The sequence below is a fragment of the Vombatus ursinus genome, unplaced genomic scaffold, assembly GCF_900497805.2.
Source record: "Vombatus ursinus unplaced genomic scaffold, bare-nosed wombat genome assembly UNPS02015397.1, whole genome shotgun sequence".
Lineage (NCBI taxonomy): Eukaryota > Metazoa > Chordata > Mammalia > Diprotodontia > Vombatidae > Vombatus > Vombatus ursinus.
The window spans coordinates 515,889-528,162 of NW_020955175.1; the positions used below are offsets into that span (position 1 = coordinate 515,889).

The following is a 12,274-nucleotide window of genomic DNA, read 5'->3' on the forward strand; positions in this document are numbered from 1 at the left end:
GGTATCATGTATAGTGTTCTCCTGATTCCCTATAGGTACTATTTAGGAATTCATACAAACTTTCTTATGCTGACCTGAAGAGCTCATATTGTTCATTTAAATGTTCACATTCTACAATTGGTTTAATCATTTCTCAATCAATGGGCACTCACTTTACAGTTTATCTCCATAGAAATTGTCATAATTACTATTTTGGTATACACAGGTTTTATCTCCATCATAGAACTATGAAGGATGGTAAGCACAAAAATGGGATTCCTGAATCAAAGCATATAAACAGTTTGATGATTTCTTTTGCATAATCCCATTTTCCCCGTCTAATCATTTCTGCTAATTAAAATTTTCAGCAAGTCTAAATTATAAAAAAAAATTTCCTGCAGGCCCTTCAACATTGAAGATTTTTATCTTTAATCATCTTTGACAGTCTGAGGAGTGTGAGATGAAACTTCAGGTTTACTTATATTTGTATTTCTTTTATTATTAGATATTTGCAGTATTTTTATATCATTGTTGATACTTTCTAATTCTTTTTGAAAATTATTTATATATTGACCATTTGAGTATTGGGAAATTAATCTTGGTCTTAAATATTTGCCTTGAACAAATATGTCTTTTATATATATAAATATATGTCTTTGATATATATATAATATATAAATAAATATTTATATAAATATAAATATATAAGTATATATATATAAATATATGTCTTTGATATCTGACCTTTATAAAAAAATTGTTACAGTGGCCTTATTCAATAGATTTTCATCTAATTCTGGTCAATTGGCTCTATTAAAAAAAACTAAAAATGTTTCATGATCTCCTCTTTCATTTGTTGGATTAAGAATTTTTTTTTCCTTTTTCCATACTTTCTCTCTTCCTGCCTGCGAAGTAAGACAGCACTAGTGCACCCACCCTTATTAGGTACAGAAACCAAGAAACCTGGAAACTGCTCCCATGTGAAAGGTATACAGGAGTTCGGGTAGACAGGCTTAAGCCTAGGCCTTTGCCTCTTCTACTTTGTTTATTTTTCCTGATTGTAGATGAACTAACATCAATACTGAGATACACCATAGAGAAAAGTCTACCCCAATAGCTTAAGTGGTCCTATGTTTCTCAGTTGCTTTAGGCTCTTTTTTAGGAGGAAGCCTTGGCAAACTTTGAATTTGAGTTCCATATCAATATTTAGAACTTGTTAGAAAATATGATAGAAGTTGATCAAAACATAATTTTGCCAAAGTTCTTTCCAGTTTTCCCAGCAATTATTGTTGTATTGTGCACCTTATTCCATGTAGTTTGGAATCATCACTTTATCAAATGCTGGAATTTTGTGTTCAGTGAATTTTGAGTTCAAAAGACTAGTTAGTTCTTAGTTATCAATGCATGCCACTAATCCACTTTTATATGTTTTAACTAACACCAAATGTTTTTAGCGATTATTGCATTGTAGTATAGATTGAAATATGGACATGCTATTCTTCCTTCATTCCTAATTTTTCCCCTAAGTTCCTTCAACTTTTTTCCTTTGTTATTTTTGTCATTTTATCTAATTTGATAGATCAACCCCTTGGTATTTTGATGCTCATGGCATTGAATGTAGAAATTAATTGTGAATGATATCTACCCAGTTTTTCAATTCATCCCACAGTATAGAACATTATCTGTATATATATGTATACACACATATATGTACACACACACATATATATGTGTGTGTGCATATGTGTGCATATGTATACACACATAAAATTTAGTAATGTTAAGTCCTAGATACTATATAAATTCAGTAGTATTTTGTTGAGATTTCTTTATCATTTCTTCTTGAATTTGGATAGAATTGTGTAGAAATGATTATTATCATGGACATATTTTTTCCTACTATTTTGCTGAAATTTTAAATCATCTTTATCATGTTCTTCTCTGATTCTCTAAAAGAAAGCATCATATTTACAAATAGGAAATAGTCTTCTGATATTAAGTTAAATATTTTGTATTGCTGTATCTAACATTTCTAGAATTTGTTTAAATAATAGTAGCAATAGGGATATCCTTGCTTTCCTATGATACCTATTGCTAAGTTTCTGATTGCAAATAATATTAGATCATTTTGGTTATGCACTTTGGGACATATCAAAAATAATTATACTATTTTAAGCATTTTAAGCATATGTATAATTTTAATTTATTTTATTTTTAACTTGTGGAACAAAACAAATTTTCCATAACATGTTATAATAATTAAAAAAAAAGATGATTGCTCATGAAACTACAAATCTATTAAGTATAATTTGCTATTTCTTTTAAATATATAATAAAGTTATCATGTAAATTTCTTTTTATCCCCTTTTTTTCCTTCCTCCCTACCCTAGAGATGGCTACTATCAGACACAAGTGTGTGTGTGTGTGTGTGTGTGTGTGTGTGTGTGTATGTGTGAAATCATTCTATACATGATTCTATTTATCAGTTCTTTCTCTGGATGCAGACATTGTCCTCCTTCATATGTTCTTTGTAGTTAATTTGGCTATTTATAATAGTCCTATAATTATAAGATTATAACATATCATATAATGATAAAGTAAATTTACATTTATAATATAAATAATTTATAATGATATTAACAATAAATATATATTAAATATATCAATAAACACTTATGCTAGATATGATGCTACAGGTATTTTTACTCTCCCTCTCCACTAATGTTTTCTTTCTTTTTTTTCAATTGCTGGACTCATGAATGTACCAGAGGAAGTCTAGTCTCTTAAGGGAGCAGTCAGGACCTTTTTATTGCACTTTTTGGTACTTTATGCCCCCATCACAGCAAATTGCCAAAAGGAGAGGAGGTAAAAAGGTACTCAATGCAGAATATAAACTAGTTATGAAATGGTTGTTTATTTATTTCATGCAAGAGAAGTGTTTAACACACAAGAGACCTATAGTTCTTATTAACAAAAACTTAAAAACAGGATACAGTAATTCAATGCTATACTCCTTAAGGTATACATTATCTACAGTCCTTTCTATACATTGGGCTCAATGGGATTACAGCATCCCAAAGCACTCAAGTCCTTCATTGATGAATAACTATATTTCCCCCAAAGTTTTGCGGCTGAAAGGGAGGGGGAGAGAGAGAGAGAGAGAGAGACAGAGACAGAGACAGAAGGGGGGGGGAGAGTAGCAAGCTTTTTCTGCATTTAGTTCAGGTTCTCATTAACTCTTCACCTAAACTATTGCAATAGGTTTCTATCTCCACATGTCCAGTCTTTATTCCCTTACCCTATTTATCCACAAAGAACTGCAAAATTGACAGTCAATTTTCTGGTCGTCTAAATATTACTCTGTCTGCACCCAGGTCATCATCCCAATCTCCCTAATTGGATCCCATCCTTGGGACGCAGTGCCCTGATAGCTGAATTTTCACTTCTTGCCCAAAACCAGGCCTCCACAATGCTTCTAACTCCATGCGAAGTTGCATCCCTTCTCCCTTTATAGCTGCCCTTTATATATCGTCTTCCCCATTTAGAACATTAAATTGAAGGAGAGTTTGTCTTGAGTGTCGTATTTCCAGTGTCAAACACCATGCCTGGCACATAGTCACTACCTTTTTGCTAGTATAGAATAGAAGGTCCTGTTTGGATTTAAAAGTCCTTCAAAATAAATGATTCCAACCTACTTTCCAGGTTTATTGCACATGATTCTCATCAATATACCTTACAATCCTGTTGCACTGATCTGCTTGCTATTCCTCACACATAACATTCTATCTCTGACCTCCATGCCCAAGCCTTGAATGCACATCCTCCCCAACTCCTGCTCTTATGGTCAAGTCTAACCTAATCCCTAGGTATTAGTGCCCATTTACCGTAAACTACATTGACAGCGCTGTATATTTATTTTTTTTCAGTAAGTGTTATTATCCCCCAATAGAATATAATTCCCTTAAGGGCAGGGGCTTTTTCATTTTTATCTTTGTGTACTCAGCATATAGCATAGTGAGTGACATATCCTGGGAATGTTTGTTGTATGAATTGAACCCATTTACATAGTTAGAATTTGTTGTTGCTATTTATGTTATTATTTTGATTTTTTTCCTAAAGTTGCATCTTATTTGAATCTTTTGTATAAATATAACTAGAAAATACTGAATTTTGGGGAAGGATATGCTGATAGAGTCTTTTTGCTGAAAATTTATGATGAATTTGTATCCATTTTCATTAGTCAAATTTTTCTATGTCTTTCTCAATAATTTGAATATTAAGACCATATTTATCTCTGATATGAAAAATAAAATGCCTTCTTTCTCACAACTGTTGTAACACAGAACTAGGAATATTTACTCCAAAAGGTATAATCACAAATATATAAACTCGCTCACCCCAATATGAGGAAAGCATAATTCCCCTATCCCCTTGTTCTACTTTAGAGTCTGGGGAGGACAAGAAGATTAACTTCAGACATATCTTAGTTTAATTCCTATGGAGCACAGTTCCAAGTGTCAAGTCACTTAATCTCCCTACTCTAGGTGTCTCTTTAAGACAAAATGTTGAAGAGATGGTATTGATCTACATTAGTAAAGGGAGTTTCTTCTTATATTAATGTTCTATACCAATGAAATCTCTAAAAGCTCTATGATGATTTCAAATCTTACTGCAGACAACCTACTGTGAAGTAACTGCTGGAACCCTATGTCTACTTTGTCAGAGGTCTATTGAAAAAATTGCATTTTCTGCTTGGCCTTTGAAGTTTCAGAGACTAAAAAGGATGGCAACAGACTCTGCCTGGAAGACTGGGTTCTACCTGAAGAAATCCAGGGTTGGAAGTCTTTAAGATGTCAGTTCTTTGATACATTTGTGTATTACTTTCTTGATATTTGCTATGTGTTCTTTCCTGAATGAATGAAACAAACAAAAAGAGAATGTAAAAGAATTTATTAAGAAATTAGTCTGTGTCAAGCACTGTGCAAAGGACTGGGGATACAAATAGAAAACTGAGGCCTTCTCTGCTCTCGAGGACTCCAAATTCTAACTGGTGCTATACAGGAGGTTTTAGAAGCAAGGAGGACAGAAAGGGTCAGTGGTCCTATATACATAACTTTGGGATAGATGGCAAGGCTTAGAGGTACTTAGGGCATTTTGGCAGATCAGATGAAAGTCCTCACATTTCAGAGAGTATAGTAGCAGGACAGATGAGGCCTATGGTCCTCTGCCTTACAGGAAACATAATAGACAGTGATACCCTGTTTATCCATGTAATATCAGTGCCCAGGTTCACACGTCATGGAAAGGGGACAGCTTGGTCCATCACTTATGGCAAGGGGGATTGGGCCATAAATTTAAAGTAGAGTAGGAACTCTGTTACCTATGTCAAGAAAGTTGATGGGGGTGGTTGTCTGTGTCTAATCAGAAAGTGGTTTAGGGAGAAAGCACTGGCAAGAAAAAAATGAAGGAGGAGGTCTTCTTGCTCTCACTGGACAAGTAGAAGGGGTAGAACAAACCATTTCTTGCTTTTTATTGGGCCTTGTTTGACAGAAACAGTACTGAGTGTTAATAGAATGGGAACGGCGGGTAGGTAGGAGCAGAGCTATGAGCACCGCATCATGACTCACAGAAATTTCTAGAGATAGAACACTAGACATTATAGTAAGAGATCGAGTGCTAGTTATTTCAGAGCCGCCTTCCCTGTGTGCCTTCTTGGTGACAAGAATCAACCCATTACTTATGAAATAAAAGGATTAGATTAGATGACCTGTAAAATTCTTTCCAAATCTAAATGTATATTTGATCCTTTTTTATGAACAAATTACATCTTCCCCACCTTGTTCATGTAAATTGATTTTCTTGAACCCAATCATAGGCACTGATTCATTGCATTAGATTTCTTCTAGTGCTCTAGCTTATTAAGCCACATTTTTTAACTGGACTTAGGTTTCATGGAGAAATTATTCCAGCCCTAGCTTTATTCATATGAAAAGCTGCTAAGAAGGTCAGTCATTCTTTCAATTAAATTATTTTTTTTAAGTGAACAGCATTGGATGAATAAAGATTCTTGAGTACTTTCTAAACTGACCTTGCACCAGGCTGGAAAAGTAAAAAGAATGGAATTCTGGCTCTGGAGTCAGAAGAGAGAGGTTCAAATCCTACATTAAACATTTACTGCCTATGAGACACTGAGCAAGTGACAACCTCCCTAGCCTCGTTTTCCTTATCTATGTAGTCAGATGGGAAATAAGCCTTTATAAAGCATATATAATGTGCTAGGCACTTAAAAATAGCTCATTTGATCTTTGAAACAATCCTTGGAGGCAGGTATTTTCCCCATTTCACATTTGAAGAAACTGAAGCAGAAAAAGGTTAAATGACTTTCCCAGGGGCACAGCACATAAATGTTTGATGCTGGATTTGAAGCTCAGATCTTCCTGATTCCAGAGCCAGAGCTCTATTCACTGCACCTAATCTAGAAAATGAGAGCGAGGATAAAGGCAGAGAGGTAGGGAGGGTTGACTAGATGCCTTCTGAGGTCTCTGTCAGTTCAAGAGCAGTTATCTTATGATTATTCTTTCTGTTCAATCATTCAACAAATTCCAAATCCTCTCCCCTATATTACAGACTCTTTCTCTCATCTTTCTATATTATCTATAGAAACCATAGGACAGACTTTTTTTATTTTAACTCTCCTTGGCTCAACTTAAGTTAGAAGAAGAAAGATTCAGGATATCTCTGCTTATGCTTATAGAGCATGCTATGACTTTCTTTTTCTGGTCAAAAGAGCTTTTTCTACTCATATTACGATTATTTGTGTTTTACTGTAAAATACTAGGTTTTATACCCAAGGAATCATCTTACTTAGGCAGGGAAAAAAAACCTAAAAGCCCCTCAAGTATATATAACAACAACTAATGTAGCCTATCATGGGAAAATAACTTACTTAGCAAATGTCATTAGGGGCCTCCTCTATTTTTGCTACTCCCATTTCCCTATTCTAAGAGTTCTTCCCTGCCTTCATGGATTCTCTGTGGATTTCTCTGTGACATTGGATATTTACTATCAGAGTACAGCCAGCTGTACCATGGTTCCCTGAGGGCTGACTGGTAAAAGATCACGGGAAATAGAGTGTCTTTGGGGGTGGGTGAGTGTGTAGGGGAATTATAATAGGCCCATGTACCTGGAAAGAGAGAGTGATTTGGTGAGGACATCAGTCTTGGTCCTTTTCTCTTTTTCTACAACATATCTACTCAGAGGCTTCCATTTGAGTACATAATTTGATTTTCACAGCTTTCTTTGAACTATTTATTCTCTAATTCCAGGCAGAGTAGTAAAAGGGAATCTAGTATTTCCCAAAACAACCAATTGTCTTCTGCAATAGCTCTAATTGTTAAGATCGGTTTATGTGTGCGTGTGTGTAAATATATATATGTGTGTGTGTGTATGTATATATGTGTATGTATGTATATATATGTAAAATGTATATACACATATGCATATACCTGTCTATATAGTACGTATATGTGTATTATATAAAGTGTCCACAATACCCTCCCCCAGTCACCTCATTTCATATATATATACAAATATATGCATATATATGTATACACATGTGTGTATACTTAAATATGTACATACATGCTGATCCACTTATATCTATTTTATTATGTTCACCATGTGATATATATTATTAGATTGTTAATCCTGCCAACGTTGGCTCGTGTGTAGCATGCATCCATTGCTCCTACTTCTGCCTTGCTGGGCAAATGGATTTTTTCTTCTAAATGAGTGGTCTTCAGATTCTCAAAGACAACTGTCTTTCCCTCTTGTGTCCACAAAATCTTTTCCTATCCTAAATGATGATTTCTAGTACCTCCAACCAATTCCGATATTGAGACCTTTTACCATGATGTTTGACCACTTCATGTTGCCTCTAGGTAATGTTTTCTGATTAAGACCGAGTGCAAGGGGACAAGTTCATTCTAGTCTGAAGTTTTATGCCTTTGTTAACATAGCTTAAAGTTGCATTAACATTATTGACTGTAAAGATTCACTGCTGACTCAAATCAGATTTTCAGTCCACTAAGAGCTCTAGATTTTCAAATAACAATCTATTTGTCTAAAAACTCCTCTTTTATATCCGCATTAAAGTTTATTTTATTACAGTTATCCCACTATAATACTATGCTAAGGTCTTTTGGAATCCTCATCCTTTATTCCAGTGTATTAGTCATCTTTTCCAGTTCTATGTCAAACAAAAATTTGATAGACATGTCACCTATGATTTTATCCAAGTTATTTTTTTAAACGTTAAACAGCACAAGGTCAAAAACAGTTTCACTGAACACTTTAGTGGAAATCCTTTTTCAAGATGGCATCAATGCACTAGTAACTAAACTTTGGGGTTTAACCATTGAGGCCACTCAAAATCCATCTGACTGCGTTATCATCTTGCCTCTGTCTGGATTTCCATATCACAAATAGTTCATGAGGTCCTTTGTCAATTCCTTTATTCAAATTAAATGCATTAAACTTGCGTTCTTCTCCAGCGATATCCATCTAGTCATAGTTACTCTGTTATAAAAAGAAATAAGAGTCTGTCATGGCCTATCCCAATTGCAGCGTTATTACCTCTTTGGGAACACAGCTGACTTTTCTAGATGTTGTTTCACCATCCTTTTAATAAGAGGTACTACAACTTTGGCAGGAATCTAATTCAACCATCACTCCACCCCTGCCTCAGCTTACTAGACTCCATTCTCTCACTTTATTTGAAACATGTATATATTTGCCTCTCTGCAACCTTATGGTACCTTACTTTCTCTCCACAAATGTTCTAAGAGCACTGATGGTGGCTAAGTGATTATATCTACCAAACCTTGCAGTCTGTCCAATGTTAATTTAACAATAGCAACTAGGCATTCATATTTCCCTATTTATCTTGTGTATTAACTCTTTATTAGCCATTTTATACTGTTTTTTAACAGCATAAATATCTTTCTCCTTGCCAGAGAGAGAAAGTGACAGAAACTGGGCATGTTATTTCATTGGCACAGGTGATAAGCCTGCAATTTATACTCCTAGAGTACTTCCTAGACAATCTAGAGAGGCTAAATGACTTTCCCAGAATCACATAGCTAGGATTAATTGGGAGGGGCATGAATCAGTTTTTTTCTTGAATAAGAATAAGACAGATCTCTATCAACAGAGAAGACAGTACCAAAAGGAGAGTTGAGGCTCTCTACCTTATTTCTTTGTAAATTAATTTTATCCCATACCCTGTGATCCATGATCCAACTTCTATCATCAGTAATCATTGATCATCTTTTTCCCAATCATTTTTTTTTTTGGAGAGGCCATTGGGTTTAAGTGACTTGTCCAGAGTCATACAGTTAGTAAGTATAATGTGTCTGAGGTCGGATTTGAACTCTTGTCCTCCTGATTCCAGGGCTGGTGCTCTATCCACTGTGCCACCTAGCTCCCCTTGAAATATATTTTTTTAACCACTCTTTTTAATGTCCTCTCTTCATTTTCCTTGCCAAATTGAACTCATTATGAGATTTAGTGCTCTGGATATTATTATTGTAGGACCAGCACTCAAGTTAAAACATTTTCATCTGGTTTGAGCTTGCTTAGGGAGTGTCTGAAATAAACCTTACTAGACATACTATGCAGTGGTTAACTGATACATAAAAACTGGTGTGGAGTGATCTATATGGAGAATGGGATAGGACAACTTTCTCTGGAATTCCATGAACCAGCAACTGTCAACGTCTAGAGAGATCCCTTGTGATAAGCATCAAAAAGGATTTGCTTTGGTAACCCACTCTGGTTTTAACTTCACAAAACTAAGATTATCCTTCTATCCCCAAGACACAAATTCTAGAAAAAGTCCAGTGACCAAAGGACAATGGTTATTGGTTCTTCTTTGACCAATGATAAGGTAGCCAGGTTTAGAGACCTCACCTTCCTCTTTTCTGAATGTATTGGATGCAGTAAACACAGGTTTACAATTCCAATTTCTATACTCATTATGAAGTTTTTTACAGTCACTATGAAACCTTAGCTTAGAATGTTGCACAGTGATTCTTTCACTTAGTTTCTGTAGGTACAGGAAGACCTGACTCTATTAATATTTCTTATTAGAAAATGATCCTTTTAAGAAACATGATATAAACCAACTCATTGCCCAAGAGCAGGAAATTTTGAACAGGTCAAGCATCTATAAATGCTATTCCAGTAAAAAGTATTTAATAAACCACTTCTGGTCTTTTCCCTTACCCACCTACAATGCCTAATCTCAATGCCTCTGACACTGAAATCTCTACATTGTTCTTGGTTGGGCTCCCAGGACTGGAACATTCTTACATCTGGATTTCCAATCCCATCTGCTTGGTGTACTTAATCTCCACTGTGGGCAACTGTATGATCCTCTTCATCATCAAGACAGAGCCTTCACTTCATGAGCCCATGTACTATTTCCTGTCTATGCTAGCTCTTTCTGACATAAGCCTATCCCTCTCCTTCCTATCCACCATGCTGAGAGTTTTCTATTCAATGCCCCTCCAATCTCTGCTGATGCCTGCATTGTTCAAGAGTTTTTTTATTCATAGTTTTACAGTTATAGAGTCTTCAATTCTTGTAATTATGTCCTTTGATCACTTCATAGCCCTTCACAATCCACTAAGTTACAGCTCCATCCTCAATAATACAAGAGTTGGCCAAATAGGGTTGGTGTTTGTTAGTAAGAGAATTCTCTCAGTTCTTCCCTTCCCCATAACTCCGAAAAGACTGAGAAATTACAAGAAAAATCTTCCCTCCCATTCTTACTGCTTACACCAAGATGTCATGAAGATGGCTTGATCTGACAATCAGATCAATGTCATCTATGGCTTCTTTGGTGCTCTCTACATTATGGGTGACTTTGTATTTACTGCTGTGTCCAACATATTGATATTGAAGACTGTGTTGGGTATCATATCCCATGTGGAGAGATTTAAAGCCCTCAACACTTGCATTTCACACATCTATTCGATAATAATTTTCTACATTCCCATCAGCATGCTGGCTGTTGTTCATCAATTCTCAAGGTATCCTTCTTCTATTTTTAATATCCTTATGGTCAATCTTCTTCTGATAGTACCACCCCTAATGAACCCTATTGCGTATTGTGTAAAAACTCATCAGATCCAGGAAAGAGTCCTACAGAGGCTCACTATAAAATAGGCATTATGGGGAGGGCAAAGGTAAAGTAGTTTGGGGAGAAGATCAAATGTCAGTTTCAAAAAAAAAATATTAGAATCATAAGATCCTAGATTTAGAACTGAAAGAAAAACCACAGTCATTTAAATACAACCCCCTCATTTTCCAGATAAAGAAGTCACAAAGAGGATAAATGAATTGTCCAAAGTCACACAAGAAATAAATTGTAAATCCAAGAAATAACTCAGGTCCACTGATTAACAAGTCTGCGCTCATTCTTGTTTAATACCCATATGTTCATTTTTGTTACCATATCATCATCATCAACCACATTTAAGTAATTGCTAATTAATAAATTTTTGCTCATTGTTGTGAAAACATTAGGAAAAAGGAGAAAAAAGTAAGTGTGCTGAGGATTCTTAGCATTTGAGATAATTAAAAGACTCTACATTATTAGAATACGTATTGCCTATTTTCTCTATTTCAGAACTCCTAGGATTCATGAGTTCCTAAGTGTGAGTATCCCTTCCCCTAATGCAGATTTCAGCCCTGTACTGTAGACTCTCTTAGAAAATTGCTCTCTGTGGGCAGCTGGGTGGTACGGTGGATAGAGCACTGGTCTTGGAATCAGGAGGACCTGAGTTCAAATGTGGCCTCAGACACATAATACTCATTAGCTGTGTGACTCTGAGCAAGTCACTTAACCCCAATTTCCTCACCAAAAAAAAAAATTGTTCTCCTAAGGTTGGAGAATCCCATCACAAACTTGACTGGCTAAAAGGTGACAACTTTTATCTGTCATAGAAGTTATTTGACATGTACGTGAATGCATCAGTTAACAACCCAAGGAAAATAACAGAAACCTAGCACAATTAACATGGATATGTACAATAAGAGTAGCATCAAATGTATTGGTAGGAAGTAGAATTTGGGGCAATGGGAGAAAATGATCTCTGTGATAGCAAGTGAGTTGTGACTTGAAAGATCAAATGCCAGACAAGGTGGCCCTATGATGATTCTACATCCTTCATAAAATCTCCTGGAAGTTAAGTACCAAATTCTACAGAATTCTCCTATATCTCCTCCAATT

The 12,274-nt window shown here is 35.3% G+C and overlaps 1 pseudogene; it reads left to right on the plus strand.

The window, feature by feature from the left end:
* Positions 1–10,272: 10,272 nt before the first annotated feature.
* LOC114032077 lies at positions 10,273–11,208 on the plus strand (annotated as a pseudogene).
* Positions 11,209–12,274: the final 1,066 nt, after the last annotated feature.